We start from the raw sequence: 16,511 nt of genomic DNA, 5'->3' as shown, positions 1-16,511 counted from the left end.
GATCAGCCAGTTCCAACCCCCTGCCATGGGCAGGGACACCTCACACTACAGCAGGTTGCTCACACCCACAGCCAGCCTGGCTGCAAAAACCTCCAGGGATGAGGCTTCTGCCACCTCCCTGGGCAACCTGTGCCAGTCTCTCACCACCCTCCTGGGGAAGAACTTCTTCCTGACATCCAATGTGAATCTACCCATTTCTAGTTTTGCTCCATTTCCCCCCAGTCCTATCACTCCCTGACACCCTAAAGAGTCCCTCCCCAGCTTTCTTGTAGCTCCTTTCAGACAGTGGAAGGCCACAATTAGGTCTCCTCAGAGCCTTCTCTTCTCCACACTGCACAACCCCAACTCTCTCAGTCTGTCCTCATAGCAGAGCAGCTCCAGCCCTCTGCTCATCCTTGTGGCCCTTCTCTGGACACCTTCCAGCACTTCCAGGTCCTTCCTGTAACAGAGGCTCCAGAACTGGATGCAGTACACCGGGTGGGGTCTCACCAGAGCAGAGTAGAGGGTCAATACTGCCCATGTCCAGGGGTGAGCCAGCCATACAACCTGCAGGAGCTGAGCTCCTCAGCTGCCCCCACCACTGACACCTGCTTGGATGGGAGGCTGAGACAAACACATGTAGAGAATTCAGGTATCATTTTTTTATTAGTAGAAGCAGCCAAATGTCACAGAATCATAGAATCAATCAGGTTGGAAAAGACCTCAGAGATCATCAAGTCCAACCTGTCACCCAACACCTCATGACTAACTAATCCATGGCTCCAAGTGCCACGTCCAGTCCCCTCTTGAACACCTCCAGGGGTGGTGACTCCACCACCTCCCTGGGCAGCACATTCCAGTGGCCAATTACTCTTTCTGTGAGGAACTTTCTCCTCACCTCCAGCCTAAACCTCCCCTGGCACAGCTTGAGACTGTGTCCTCTTGTTCTGGTACTGGTAGCCTGGGAGAAGAGACCAACCCCCTCCTGGCTACAACCTCCCTTCAGGAGAAGCAATGAGGTCTCCCCTGAGCCTCCTCTTGTGCAGGCTAAAAGACAACCCAAAGATTGGGTTCTTGTTACACCAGGAGCCAGTGAATGCCAGGCTGTGGTGTTTCTAACCCCTGGAGCTGGAGCAGTGGCTGAAGCATCCCTTGGCAGCATCCATTTACAGTTGGTCTCTCTGATTTGATCCAAGCTGTGAAGTTTCTAAGAGGAGACTGACTAACTGCAGCCATGGAGGTCTGTCAGCAAGACCAGATGGCTGCCTGACCTACTTCAAGTTTTAACATGTGGCCAATGTTTTCATGCCAGCCCATAATTACCACGGACCCAGCTCACTGCTGCTCTGGATGTTACTAAACACAAAAGCCCTTGAAAAGACATCGTGCAGGAAGGTGGCTTTGGCGGTGAGCTGTGCTGTGCCCAGGGAGGCAGAGGGAAAGTTGCTTTGCCTTGGCAGTGCTCCCCTCTTGATGTGGCAACGAAACTGAGCCCCCCAGGCCTTAGCTGAGCTGAGCAGGTGCTAGCAAGGTGGGTGAGGGCTGCTCCTCTGTGCACCTCCTCTTGGCAGAGTGCTTTGGCTGAACCATGTGCCTGGGGCTTGGGGTGTGGAGCTTTAGTGCATTTTGGGGTTTGAGACAAAGCAAAATTCCTGGAAGAGAGTTCACCTGCCCTCTTCCACCTGCCCCTCCTGCCAGCCCTCCCTCTGCTCCAGCTAGGAGTCCTTGGTGTCCTTTCTCATTTGAACATAGACCTTGTCAATGAGGCCAGGGTGAAGGGTCCTGAGGTTCACAGTCACCCAAGGTCCTGAACTGCCATTTCAACATCTCCCACTGCATCCTTCCTGAGAGCTGGTGAAGGCTCTGGGGAACAGGTCTGAGGAGGAGCAGCTGAGGGAACTGGGGTGGTTTAGTCTGGAGAAGAGGAGGCTGAGGGGAGACCTCATTGCTCTCTACAATTGCCTGAAAGGAGGTTGGAGTGAGGTGGGAGCTGGTCTCTTCTTTCTAGTATCAGGTGATAGGAGGAGAGGAAATGGCCTGGAATTGTGCCAAGGGAGGGTTAGGGTGGATAGTAGGAAAAGTTTCTTTCCTGAAAGAGTGGTCAGGGGTTGGAACAGGCTGCCCAGGGAGGTGCTGGAGTCCCCATCCCTGCAGGTGTTCTAGAAATGTATGGCCATGGCACTTTGTGGGGGGAAGGGGAGATCTTTATTTAGCCAGCTCCTGCTGTTGTAAGGAGCTTGGGCACTGGGAAACAGAAGGTCAGGATTTTCTGGCTGCTTGTTTTGCTTCAGGAAGGTTATAAGAGAGCTGGGGAGGGACCCTCCATCAGGCAGTGCAGTGATAGGATGAGGGCTAACAGCTTTAAACTAAAAGAGAGGGGGTTAGATCAGCCATTAGGGAGAAGTTCTTCCCTGCGAGGAAGATGGGGAGATGCCGGCACAGGTTGCCCAGAGAAGCCCTGGATGCCTCACCTCTGGAAAGAACGTCTGGGGGAGAACCCCAGGAGTAAGGCAGCAGACAGGATGGGCTTGGGGCCTGAGGCTGCGCTGCTGTCTCCGGGGAGAGGGCACAGAACCTAGGCGGCTGCAGCAGAGGCAGTCCCTGGCAGAAGCCCCACTAGATGGTGCCAGCAGCCCACGCACGGCCACGGGCACCCAGCACCGCTGCCCGGGGCTGCCCACCTCCCGCTCCATCCCGGGCTCTGCTTCCCCACCAGCACCCCAAGGCCGAACTGGTCCATAGTGGGAGCCGAAAACAAGGCAGGTGTCCAGAAAAGAGGAAGCGTTTTGCAGGGCAGGGTCGTCACCGGCATCCTCATCCCGCGGCCACATCTTCACCCTGTGCCCTAGGGGCCACAAGCCCCAAACCGCCCAGTCCACGATGAGGAGATGCTGCAGAGTCCTTCAAGCATCAGCCTGCCTTGTTTTGCTCTGCTGCTACCAGGGCTCTTCCAAACCAGTCACCACTTCACAGGAGCAAGACACTGAGACACTGTCTCCACACTGGAGAAAACCCTTGAGGAGCTGGTAGGAGAAACCCTGGGGAAGTGGAAAAATGTCCTGCTTATTGCTGTGGCCCCGGGAAGAAGTCACCCAGAAGCTGCAAGGGGCTGGAACCAAACACTGAAGTGTTAATTATGTGCAGGACTCCACCAGGGAAAGGGAGCTGGAAAGAGGAGGAAGAGGAGAGGGAAAAGATGGGAAGTGAAAAGCCAGCACTGCTCCCCACAAGAGTACCACAAAGGGACCCAGGGCAGGTATCAGCCAGGGCCACCACGCTGTGCTGGTAGTAAAACTTTGTGTCCTTCCTGCCCCGCGGGACTGCAGGTGGGGGCACTGCTTCAGGCCCCACAGGTAGGGGCTGGGCAGGGAGCAGAGGCTGGACAGGCAGCAGAGGATGGACAGGGAGCAGAGGCTGGGCAGGGAGCAGGGGCTGGGCAGGGAGCAGGGGATGGACAGGGAGCAGGGACTGGGCAGGGAGCAGAGGATGGGCAGGGAGCAGAGGCTGGACAGGGAGCAGAGGCTGGGCAGGGAGCAGGGGCTGGACAGGGAGCAGGGGCTGGGCAGGGAGCAGAGGCTGGGCAGGCAGCAGGGGCTGGACAGGGAGCAGGGGCTGGACAGGGAGCAGAGGCTGGGCAGGGAGCAGAGGCTGGGCAGGCAGCAGAGGATGGGCAGGCAGCAGAGGATGGGCAGGGAGCAGAGGCTGGACAGGGAGCAGAGGCTGGGCAGGGAGCAGGGGCTGGACAGGGAGCAGGGGCTGGACAGGGAGCAGAGGCTGGGCAGGGAGCAGGGGCTGGGCAGGCAGCAGAGGATGGGCAGGCAGCAGAGGATGGGCAGGGAGCAGAGGATGGGCAGGCAGCAGAGGCTGGGCAGGGAGCAGAGGATGGGCAGGCAGCAGAGGCTGGGCAGGGAGCAGAGGCTGGGCAGGGAGCAGGGGCTGGACAGGGAGCAGAGGATGGGCAGGGAGCAGAGGCTGGGCAGGCAGCAGAGGATGGGCAGGCAGCAGAGGCTGGGCAGGGAGCAGAGGCTGGGCAGGGAGCAGGGGCTGGACAGGGAGCAGAGGATGGGCAGGGAGCAGAGGCTGGGCAGGGAGCAGAGGATGGGCAGGCAGCAGAGGATGGATAGGGAGCAGAGGCTGGGCAGGCAGCAGAGGCTGGGCAGGCAGCAGAGGCTGGGCAGGGAGCAGAGGCTGGGCAGGGAGCAGGGGCTGGGCAGGGAGCAGAGGCTGGGCAGGCAGCAGAGGATGGACAGGGAGCAGAGGCTGGACAGGCAGCAGAGGATGGGCAGGGAGCAGGGGCTGGACAGGGAGCAGAGGCTGGGCAGGCAGCAGAGGCTGGGCAGGCAGCAGAGGATGGACAGGCAGCAGAGGATGGGCAGGCAGCAGAGGCTGGGCAGGCAGCAGAGGCTGGGCAGGGAGCAGAGGCTGGGCAGGGAGCAGGGGCTGGGCAGGGAGCAGAGGCTGGGCAGGCAGCAGAGGATGGGCAGGCAGCAGAGGCTGGACAGGCAGCAGAGGATGGGCAGGGAGCAGAGGCTGGGCAGGGAGCAAGGGCTGGGCAGGCAGCAGAGGCTGGGCAGGGAGCAGAGGATGGACAGGGAGCAGAGGATGGGCAGGCAGCAGAGGCTGGGCAGGGAGCAGAGGATGGACAGGGAGCAGAGGATGGGCAGGCAGCAGAGGATGGACAGGGAGCAGAGGCTGGACAGGGAGCAGAGGCTGGGCAGGCAGCAGAGGATGGACAGGGAGCAGGGGCTGGACAGGCAGCAGAGGATGGGCAGGGAGCAGAGGCTGGACAGGGAGCAGAGGATGGGCAGGGAGCAGGGGCTGGGCAGGGAGCAGAGGCTGGGCAGGCAGCAGAGGATGGACAGGGAGCAGGGGCTGGACAGGCAGCAGAGGATGGGCAGGGAGCAGAGGATGGGCAGGGAGCAGAGGATGGGCAGGCAGCAGAGGATGGACAAGGAGCAGAGGATGGACAGGGAGCAGGGGCTGGGCAGGGAGCAGAGGCTGGACAGGGAGCAGAGGCTGGGCAGGGAGCAGGGGCTGGGCAGGGAGCAGGGGCTGGACAGGGAGCAGAGGCTGGGCAGGCAGCAGGGGCTGGGCAGGCAGCGGAGGCTGGGCAGGGAGTGTAGTCCCTGGCAGGAGCTATCACAGTCTCTCCAGGGCCAACTGCTCTGTGCCCACCACTGGCCAGAAGCTGAAAAGGGACGTGGGGATGTTCCCACCCAGTATGGTACCACGCTGGGTTTCAGTCCTGGTTTAGTCCTGCTCTTCCTAAGACAAGGATGTGACTGACCTGTGCTGCCACACTGCTGCAGCCATGCTGCTGCAGCCACACTGCTCCTCACCAGCTGGTGCAAGCAAGTTCTCCCCCACGAAAAAACAAACCTTGAAGGGATGACAAAGCAATTTTCCCCTCAGCTATTTTCATCTTCACACAATCAGTTGTGTTGTTACAAGGTACTGCCTCAAAGGGCCTGGAGATGTGAGTGCTGAGTGTCCTGCTGTGGGAGGTCCTTCAGGACAGCCACCAGAGTGCCAGGCTGGCTGGCTGGGCCAGGCTCCTTTGTCTGCTTTCACATCAGTTCTTCTCATGCTCATACTGGTCCTGGTGTGGGACAGGTCTGCCTGCTGCCCACTGCTCTCACTGGGTGCCAGCCACAGGGCCACCATTTGGTCTGTGCCTGGGCACTGGGATGCTCTGGTTCCAGCCTCCTGCTGCCCTGCACCAGCTCCAAGACGTGTTTGCCAGAGCAGAGAGAGAAGGACTTGCTCCTATCCCCACAGCTGGTCCCAGCACTGCCAGGTCCTGGCCCTGGGGGGTGATGGGCAGGTCAGTGCATGCCCTCATGAAGCTTTGGCCATTCTCTGGGGCCATCTGAAGAGGCCAAACTCTGCTGGCTGCTCTTGGGTGGCCGGGCTCGAGCCGCAGAGCTCATCTGCCACCGCTGGAGATGTGCTGCTGGAGGTGTGGTTAATTGATTGCTCTTGTTCCAGCAGATTCCCCTGAAATCCCTCACCAGTTGCTGAGGGATCTGTTTCATAACAGCTCCCAGGAAGCTTCTCCCATCACAGCTTGTTCCATCAGAGCATGGCTGGGCTCATGGCCACATCGAGCATCCCCTGCCCTGCTGCACGATGCACATCCCAAGCCAGCAGCAAACAGGTCCAGGCTTGGGGGGGAGGGCTGCCTGGGGGGAAGGTCTGCCTGGGGGACAGGGACCTGTGAGGACAAGTTCCTAGCCTGGGCTGTGTGATGCTGCTTGGCCACCAGCAGCAGCCTGAGCCGTGCTGCTCTCCCTGGGCTCAGCCCCCTACACACAGCCAGCACAGCTGGAGGTGGAGGCTCTGCAGGACCACAGCACTGACCACCACCCAGACCACACCCAAGCAAAGCAGCCAGAAGGTGTTTTATTGCTGGACAAGACAGTTGTAGGGTGGAAGCCCCTGGGGCAGCTGTGGCCCCAGAGAAGGGCCAGCTGGTGGGGGTGTCTCTGTGGAGCAGCCTTCCCCACATGGTTTCCCCTAGCAAACCCTTGTTTTCCTCAGCCAGGGAAGGGCCCAGCTCTCCATCAGCCCATTTTATCAGCCCCTCTGCAGCAATCTTGCTGAGGAGCTGCCTGTGAGCCTCCTCCCACCCCCACTTCCTTTCAGAAGATGAAATAGGACACAGTGGCATGACAACACTGATGCCCTGAGCCAGCTCTGGGCAGCCACAGACATGAGTCTTCATTTGTCCTTCACAAGAATTTCACAAGGAAATAAAGCAGAAAAGGCTGCTGTGGGCTCTCCTGGGGGAGAGCTGGAGTGGGGGCAAGCTGCTGGCTCTGGCAGAGACATCACCCCACTGCCAACAGCCACAGGAAGCATCACCAGACCCCTCCAGCCCACTCATCAGCACTCCCATGATACCCCTACAGCCACCCAGCATGCCAGCAGCACTGCAGCAGAGCTGCCCTGGGCAGGACAACCCTGTGGGCAGCAGAGCAGAGCTGCCAGCCCATCCTACTACCCTCCACAGCCCCTTGGGACCCTACAGGACCCTCGGCCTCTGAGGGCAGCCAGGAGATCCAGCTCTGCTTTGCGCCATCCTCCTCCTCCCTGGAGCTGAGGGTCTGTGCAGAGCTCCTCAGTGCTGCTAATGGAGCTGGAGGAGGAAGAGGACAGAGATTAATTAGTGAGGGATTGGGAGAGTGGGCATGGTGTAGGTCAGTGGATACTGAGCAGCACTGGGCTCTGGGAAAGCTGCTGGGGCTTTGTGACATGTTGGAGACCTGGTGGTGCCCACAGCTGCCCCAGAGCTCTCCATGGAGATCAGCCAGCAGATGCAGTCATCCACTCCCCTCCAGCCCACCCTGAACAGCAGCCCTAACCCACCCTTGGGAGGAACCACTGGGGTAAGAAATCAATTCAAGGAGCTCACTGGGAATGAAAAGAAAGACTGTGGGGTCCTGGAGAGACATCTGGCACATAAATACCAACCTCCCCCAGGAAAGCCAGGAGAGCATGGAGATCCTGGGGCAGGCAGGGATGGATGGGGATGGAGCAGGAAGGTCCTCAGGGCTCTGAGTCAGGCCACTGACGTCACATGCTGACAGCTCCTGCGAGCTGGTAGCCCCTGAGAGCCCCTGCAGCAGAGGGGAGATGCAGTTGGAGTCAGTGCTCGCTGGGGGAGACTCAGGGAGAGGTGCTTGCCAGGTGGGACCTGGAGAGCTCAAACCCAAGAGAGGAAGGCAGAGCAAAGAGCAGAGCTGCTGCCTTCATCCCATGAGTTTCAGTCTCCTGGCTCAGGGAGGGCAAAGTCATAAATTTCAGCTGTCTGCAGGTTGTAGCTCCATGGGAAGTGCTGCCAAAACCCTGTGTTTTTGGCCCTGGAAGCAGTGCCTGGCTGAGGGCAAAAGGACACTGAAGCTGAACAAGAGCCAGGCTGCAGCAGGGGAGCTGAGTGGCAAATTTAAGCCCCCTGACAGTGTGAGTGCTTTTCCTGACCTCCTGCAGCCTCTCTTGGCAAGGAGCTCTGCAAGGAGGTTTCTCAGTCATAGAATCCCAGAATGGGTTGGGTTGGAAGGACCTTTCAAGGTCATCTAGTCCAACACCCTACTCCCACCCCCCCCTGCCCTGAGAAGGGACATCTTCAACTAGAGCACCGTGCTCAGAGCCCCAGAGAACCTGCCCTGGAATGGTTCCAGGGATGGCATCTCCCACCTCCCTGGGCAGCCTGTGCCAGTGTTTCACCAACACCTGCTGAACTGCAGGCTCCCAGGGGCTCACACAATCAAGCACCCTCTGCAGCCCAGCCTGGCCAGAGCAAGTCCTTTCCAGTCCTTCACCCCAAGCTACCTTAGCTGTGCTGAAGGAAAGAGCACAGAAGCTATGTCTTCAGGCAGGAGCTTCACAAAGTGCCTGTATCCTCCCCTCCACTGAAAAATGAATTTGAGGGGCAGAAGAGAAGTGGTGGCATTTAAATGAGCCAGGATGGAGCAGGCAGCAGCTAGAAGCTTGCAGGAGGCTACCCCTGCAGCCCATTCTCAGCAGCAAGCTTTGCCCTGCCCTTAAGACTGCAAGAGCTGGGGCTGCTCAGCCTGCAGAAGAGAAGGCTTTGGGAAGACCTTAGGGCAGCCTTCTAGGACCTGAAGGGAGCTACTTGAAAGATGGTGGGGGGAGGGGGGAAGGGGGAGAGGGGGAGCAGTGCACTTTTTACATGGACTTCTTGTGATAGGAGGAGGCAGAATGGATTGAAGCTTGAGGAGGGCAGAGTGAGACTGGGGATTAAGAAGGAATTCTTTCCAGTGAGGGTGGTGAGACACTGGCACAGGCTGCTCAGGGAGGTTGTGGATGCTCTCTCTCCCTGAGGTGTTCAAGGCCAGGCTGGTGGAATCTTGAGCCACCTGGCCTAGTGGAAGGTGTCCCTGCCCATGGCAGAGGGGTTGGAGCTGGGTGATCTTTCAGCTCCCTTCCAACCCACCCCACTCTGTGCTTTGCTCTGCACTGGCACCATGGCTTTGCAAACACTCTGCAGAGTCTTTGCACTGGGTGTGCCCTGGGTGTGCAAACAGCACTCCTCTCCTTCACAGGCAAACACAGTCCCTTTCCTCTGAGTCCACCTGCGGGTAGGAGCAGATGTCAGCCCTCGTCCAGGGCTCAGCTGGCACCGGGGCACACGCACCGTGCCCTCTGGAGGGTGACAGGGCAGCAGCAAAGCCAATCCGTGCGGCAGCAGGGACAGAGCGATGCCAAACAACATCTGGCCGTGCCAGGTCACCTCGCACTGCTGGTGCCCATCACAGGAGCCAGGACAAATCCTCCCCTTTGTTTTCCCCTGCCTGGCAATCAGGAGCGTCCCGGGCTCTGCAGGACGGCAGCTCGGGAACATTAGCTCACCGTAGGGCTGTTTTGTCTTCATGCTAAACTCTTCCCGGAGATGTCAGCTGCCAGAATGTGTCATTTCTGCTTCATGGCACCGCCTTAGCGTCTCACGGGCGTGACAGAGTGACAAGAAGCAGCATCCTGCAAGGAAGGGCTCGGTCTGGATGGCTCCTCTCTAACAAACAAGCGTGAGCTGAGCTGGGCTCAGCTGGTCCTTCGGTGTGAATCCGAAGGGGGCAGGGATGTCCACGGAGGTGGCTGAGGTCCTGAAAGACTCACAGTCACCGAGACGTGCTCCCGAGTCCAAAGGCAAGAGTCAGGCTGCTCGTTAGAGATCTGTTCGGTGTGGTGGATGCTGCCTGCCCACCTCCTGGGTCCTACCGAGTCATGGCACATCACCCTGGGCAATGGGGGGGTTCCAGGGCTCGGCCGGGCTGCTGCTCCCCTTGCAGTGGGCAGGCAGGGGTGGCACAGCCAGCATGGCTTTTGGAAATGGCATCTCAGGAGGTTTCTGCCTGCAGCAGCTGCAGAGGGATGTGCTCACGGGGCTCCTTGCCCCCAGGCTCTCCCAGGAGAAGGCTTCACCAGTGTGAAGTGCTTGCAGCTGCAGCCCTTCTTGCCCGGAATGTGGCTCTCAGAGGTCTCCTCACCAGTGCTGCCTGTGTGGGAATCAGTCTGAGGGGACCAAGCTGGTGCTGCTCTGGTGGGACAGATGACACCACCAGTAAATTGCCCCTCTGCTCCCACCATCAGGAGTGATGCCTGGGGTGGGATGCAGAGCAGGAGCTGGTTAAATAAATACAATTGTCTCTTACCTCTGAGCCAAAAATCCCTCTCCCTGGGCTCAGGCAGGACTGGTCCCAGTCTCACTATTTAGAAGTTCTAAGAGCAGGTCAAGAGCTCCCTTCCTGACATTTGATCCTCTGGTAGTGGCAAAGGCTTTGTTGAGCACTGAAGGAGAGATGCTGCAGAGCCCAGCAGTGCCACCACCTGCAGAGTGCCCTTGGTCCTGCTTTGCTGCAGGCTCACCAGGCTCGGGACCCCCTGTGCCCCTCCTCTGCAGCTTGCTGCAGGGCAGAGCAGGGCTGTGGGTTTGGTGAATAATTAATTTCACAGATTAATTTAGCCTGTCAGTGGCCATGGTGCCAGTCAGACAGGTTTGAGCACTGAGGTGCCAGTGAGCAGCTCCTCAGGAGGAAAAAGTGTGTTTGCAGGACACCTCTGCACTCCTACACAGCTGTGCATGGTGCTGGGAGCACCTCAGAGATGTTTGGGTGCTCTCCTCTCAGTGTCCACTCCCCTGCTGGACCTCAGGCTGGAGAAGAGCTCATAGAGGTTGAGCAGCCCCATGCAGAGGAGCAGACTGCAGCCCTGCCTGGGGTCCAGCACCTGTGAACTCTGTGACCTCTGCTCTCACTCTGATGGCAATTTGCAGCTTTGCATGTTTATTTTCACCTTTCAAGAAGCTGCTCAGGGAACACAGCAGGGCTTGCCTCAGTTTACCTTGGAAAAGTCTCTCTTCCCTTCCCCTTGCAGAGGTTTCTGGCAGCACCCCCTGGCCTGCAGCCATGGGCTGAGGGCTGGGACTTTTTGCCTCCCCACGTTCCTGCTGTGAAATGAGAAGGAACTTGGCCAACAGCAGCACAACAAGAAGCCTCATCCATCAGCTCTGGTTAAACACAGACAATTGTTTTGAACCTTCCTGGAAGGGAGAGCAGAGGAACCCAGGAGCAGGCACACACAGGTCACTGCACAAGGAGAATGCAGGCAGTGGATTGCTGCAAGAGGTCCTGCCCGAGCCATGGGGCGAGCGTGGCCCTGGTTGGGAGATACAAAGAGGTCCTTAAGTCCTGGTGCTCTATCAGCATCCCTTTCCCTCCCGGTGCCACTGGAGTTACACTGACCTTGATGCAAACAGGACCTGATTTTGAGCAGGAAGCAGCTGTGTGTGTGGATCTTACTGCTGCCAGCTCATCTCTGCTTCACGCTGATGCCCGAGGAGGCTGATGGAAGTGAAGTCCACATCGGGCTCCATCTTCAAAGACAAAAAGGAGCCACAGAGCTCTGCTCAGGCACTCAGGAGCAGCTCTGATGTGAGGAGATGCCATGGCTCACAGCTGTGCCCTCCAGCTCTGTGGGGACAGGAGCACTGAGCTCCCCCTTTGCCCATCAAACCCCGGGTCAGCTTGTTCAATGGCCCCTGCCCCCCACGCCCCTCCTGCAAACATGCTTTTGGGTCTGTTATTCCCAGAGCATCACTTCTCCTGGCTTAGCTGGCAGCTGGGGACAGTCCCCAATACCTCTGCTCACACAGGGCTGCAGCCACCCTGTTAACCACCTTGACAGAGGCCTTTTCTTGCTGGCAGCTGCTTTGCAGGTGGTCAGGGGGCTCTGCAAACCGGAGACACAGCAAGAGTCATCCTTCGGGGCAGGACAGAGTCCTACAACAGCAGACTCCAGTGGCAGGCAGTGAGGGGAAGGTGCCATTTCCCAGCTCACCAACACCATTTCCCTTCCTTTGAAACCAGAACAGCTTGGGGAAACCAAGAGAGCTCAAGAAGAACCCCAGAAGATTGGGGAGCAACAGCGAGCTGGGCAGGCAGGAGCTCAGAGGGTTGGTGCCTCTGGGCTGAGCAGGGCTGGCTGCTGCTGCTGCCCACCGACAGCAAACAGGGTTTAAAATGACAGCTCCTGACAGGCTGTGGCTGGGCTGGAGGCCCTGCAGCAATCTGAGGCCAGACAGTGGCTGCTCCAGCAGTGCTGTCAGGGCCTCTTATGATGATGCTGGAGAGAGGGCAGCTGGGGAGTGGAGATACTGTGTGGGGAGCAGGCAGAGGTTTCCTCCTCTGAACTCAAAAGGGAAGGTTTTGGTAGAAGCCAAATCAAAATCATAGAATGGGTTGGGTTGGAAGGGACCTCCAAAGGTCATCCAGTCCAACCCCCTCTGCAGTTAGCAGGGACATCCTCAACTAGATCAGGCTGCCCAGAGCCCTTTTGAGCCTCACCTTGAGTATCTCCAGGGACAGGGCCTCCACCACCTCCCTGGGCAACCTGGTCCAGTGTTCCACCACCCTCATGGTGCACAACTTGTTCCTAACATCCAATCTTAATCTGCTGTTGTCCAGTTTGAAACCATTGCCCCTAAAATGCTGAAACTCAACACCTGAAGGTTGCAGTCAAGGAGATGCTGCTGTGCATCACCTGTCCCCCAGCTCAGGGCAGGGGCAGGGGACATGCAGCCCATGCTGCCCTGGCACACTCAAAGAGAGCATCAGGTTCTCTTGTAAAAGGAAAGACAATCTCACTATTTCCCGCCCCCCCCCCCCCCCCCCCCCCCGCCTTTCTTTCTGATAGATCCATCCTCTGCACATGCCCTGCAAAGGAAGGGGCATGCACTTGTGTTTAAGACATTCCTTCTTAGTCCTTGTCCCCATGACCAGCCTGGCAGTGGCCTGGGACAAGCCTTTGTGCTGCTCTGCCTCAGTTGCCCCAGCTGTACAACTGCTGTCAGCCTTCTGCACCACTGGGAAAAGTTAGGGAAGGAAAACAGCATTCATTAAACATGCCTGGATGCCGTGGTCCTGGGCAACCTGCTGTGTGTGACCCTGCTTTAGCAGGGGAGGTTGGAGCAGATGGTCTCCAGAGGTCCCTTCCGAAGCCACCAGCCTGTGATTCTGTGAGCAGCTGGAGCATAAAGATGGCTGCAGCTACAGCCAGCTCGGATGGGGGACACCACTGAGGTCACTTTTGCCGCGATGTGAAGGTTTGTTTCACCAGTTAAGGACAAGGGGGTCACTGGGGAAGGGCTAGAGGAAGCACGGCAGGACAGCCCAAGGAGCCCAAGGCACAGAGCGAGCAGGGAAGGGGCGCTCCCGGGCGGCGGCAGCAGCCTCCCGCGGCAGCGGCGGCGCTGGGGGATGTTTACAGTGTGACATTTTCAGGCACGCTGAAAAAAACCCCAAGTGGTGGGTTTTCAGGGCTAGAGCAGCACGTCCTCCTGCCTTTGCACCAGGGCATGCTGAGGAGTGCTGGTCGCATTAAGACACGGGTCAGGAGAAGCTGGGCTGCCAACGCTGCTCGGGGACAGGGGCTCGGGAGCTGAGGGGAGACGTGACAGCGGCTGCAGAGCCCCCAGCAGCCTCGATGACAGCCTGGCACAGAGGGGCTACTGCCTCCTCCCGAGCTGCAGGAACACTCTGGATGCTGAAGGCAGGCAGGGCTTTGGTCTGGCTCCATAGCAAGCTGGTGGGTGCCAAGGAAACCATCCCTCTGTGCTCCCATCTCCTGACTCTGGGGTCTTGAGCATCTTCTGCCAGACGGAGATCCTGCTGCACCTGACCTCGTGCTAATGCTGTGGAACTGTTGATGATCCCAGCTCCCTTCTGACACTGCCATGAGAAGCCACATCTCCAGTCCCAGCTCCCCAAAGTCCTTCACTCATCCCTTGGAGGCTGTGAGGCTTTCACAGAGCTCCAGAGTAGCTCCTCACTTCACACTGAAGTTTCTTGGACAATGGCAGGACCCTACCCTGCATTTCAGGCATGTTCTTAACTATTTCTGCCATTTTCCTCCTGGAAATAGCTTTCCCTGCATACTAGGACCACATAGTACTCATCTGGAGGCATATGGCCAAGTAGCACCCAGCTCACAGCAGCCAGCTCCAGCTCTGGAGGAGCTGTTACACTTCGTACCATTTCTTTTCACCCCTCTTTCACATTCAGCCCCACTGGTCTGGCAACATCTGTGTCCCATTCCTACCACTCCCCTACCTGCTCCCAGATCCTCTGCCTGCACTCCACCTGCACCTCGAGGCCAGGACAGCAAGACCAGCCTTGGTTTGAGTCTTTCATGCCAGCAGCAGCCATACAGCTGTGAGCCTCCCACTGCTGCCCACACTGAGTCATGCACAGTGGCCAAGGGTGAATGGAAGGAACATGCATGAAGATGGTCACAGCATCCCCCCTGGCCCCAGCCCACCCACCCAAGGAGCCATACAGCCTTACATGGAGGAGGTTTGAGGTTCACCTCAAGGGCAAGAAGCTCAGGTCCACATGGAGAAGGTTCAAGGCTCAGCCCCACATAGAGGAGGATCAAGGTTGAGCCCCACATGGAGGAAGCTCAGCCCCACTTGGAGCAGCATGGGGGAAACCAGCTGCTCAGTGTACCTTGGAGTACCCCAGCAGCTGACCAGTCACCAGCTTTATTGCCCCTGAGAGTGAGTCAGTGATGACACACAGCCATGTGCTTGTGTCTAGAGAGGGGAGGGGAATGTGTGGGGCTGGGCTTCCCTCCTCGATGTCACCACAGTGGGCAAAGATGGGCACAGCCCAGCACAGGGACCCTTCAGGCTGCCATAGAAGGAGGTAGGCTGGAGCCCTGCTCCCACACAGCACCTCGAGGTGGCAGAGACACCTATCTGAGACCCCAGCATGAACCATTTCACCTCCTGATGACCCAGGAGCATTGCTGCAGAGCATGTCACCCCGTGTCACCCGAGGGGGAACGGTGTCGGTGGCCCAGAGGGAGGTGAGCTCTTTGCTCCAGCTAATAATCCTGCCCAGGGCAAGATAAGGGATGCTACAGAAGCTGCTCCAAGCCTGAGAACAGCTGGGCTAAATCCCTTCAGTCCTCAGCAGGGCATTTGTTTACAGGGAGACTGGATTTCATCACCAGAGCTGTCTAGTACAGGCTGTTCGCGGGCTCCTGCCCACCCCCCGCCTCCCACACGCTTCTGGTGCTGGCTGGGTGCAGCCCCCCTCGGAGGGGGGCACAGGGGCTGCACCAGGAAGGGGCTTCGGGGCAAGATGGGTTTTCAAACCTGAGGTGACCTCCTTGGCTTGAAAGAGGTTGGTCACCCGGAGGTGGGCTGAGCTGGGGAGCACCTGTGCCAGTGTCAGCTTGCCTTTGCCCTCTGCCAGCCCTGTGGCTGGCACCAGGACTCAGCACCCTCCTTGGCACCTGCACACTGGTTTCCATGAGCCTGGCTGGGGGCTGGACCAGCCCCATCCCTGGGGAGGTTCCACTGCCTCGATTAGGACAAGCCATGAGGATGCTCTCAGTGTGTCCCTCCAAGTGGTCAGTGACCCAGCTGGGACCTCCTGCCCTCCCTTGCTCCACCAGAGAACCTCTGATCCAGCCCCATGCTCCTCCCCTTGCCCCACTGGTGCCTGCTCCAGGGATGTGGGCAAACCACAGCCTTCACCTCTTGCCTCCAAACCCTGCCTTTTGCCACCTGGTAACCATCAACCCCGGCTGGCTCTGGGGGTCTCCAGGCACAGGAAGGCATCAGGCCAGGACCGGGGCTTGGTCTCCAGGGCCAGTCACTGCCACGGACCCCCTAAAGGGGCCGAGTGCAGGTTCCCCCTGCTCGGGGTGACACGGACCCCGGGGTGACACGGACCCCGGGGTGGCCTCGCCGGCAGCGGGGACAGGAGGTGTGGGTGACAGGAGGTGTGGGTGACAGGAGGCGTGGGTGACAGCAGGCGTGGGTGACAGGCTGTTCCAGACAGGCGGCTGGAGCCCCACCTATGGCTGATCCATCTATGCATCAGGGCTCTGCGGTCCCCTGCGCCCCGGGGGGAAGCTGCAGGTTCAGGTTTCTCCTCTCACCTGTCGCTAAATCAAAGGCCATTTGGCTTTAATCTCCGGCAGAGGCAGGTTTAACCCTCTCCAGTGCGGCTGAGTGTCCCCATGGCGGGGTCAGGATCTGCCCCACTGACCCCAGACGGCAGCAGTGGACAAGACACTCACCGCCAGCCCTCCCCTCCCCTCTCCCAGTTTTCCCTGGTCTCCCATCCAGGGCTCATTCCAGCTGGGAGAAGCGATGATGCTTCAGCCCCATCAGGTCGTTGCCAGAAGCGATGCTTCATCCAGTGAGGTCGTTGCCCAGCCACTGCCTGCAGTGGTGGGCAGAGCTTGGGACAGTGGAGATGGTCTGGTTGGGATTTCTCATTCCTGACCACTTCCTTCTCAGCTGGGGCTCCAGCAAGCCCTGCTGCAATGCAGCTGCTCTCATGCACACCATGAATTTAACCATGGGCAGGAACAGGAGGCAGAGGCACACGTAGGTGGTGTGGGTTGGAAGCATCCTGTGGACTCAGGCTGCCTTCCCTGCCTCTGTGTCCTGCAGTGGGGTGCTGGGACACCAGGCACCTAGTAGCAGGGGTCAGTGTTGT

Source organism: Melanerpes formicivorus, unplaced genomic scaffold (genome assembly GCF_026170545.1).
Source record: "Melanerpes formicivorus ecotype bairdi unplaced genomic scaffold, bMelFor1.0.p_v2 SCAF_21, whole genome shotgun sequence".
Taxonomy (NCBI): domain Eukaryota; kingdom Metazoa; phylum Chordata; class Aves; order Piciformes; family Picidae; genus Melanerpes; species Melanerpes formicivorus.
The sequence above is the reverse complement of the archived record's forward strand: the minus strand, read 5'-3'. Positions refer to the sequence as shown.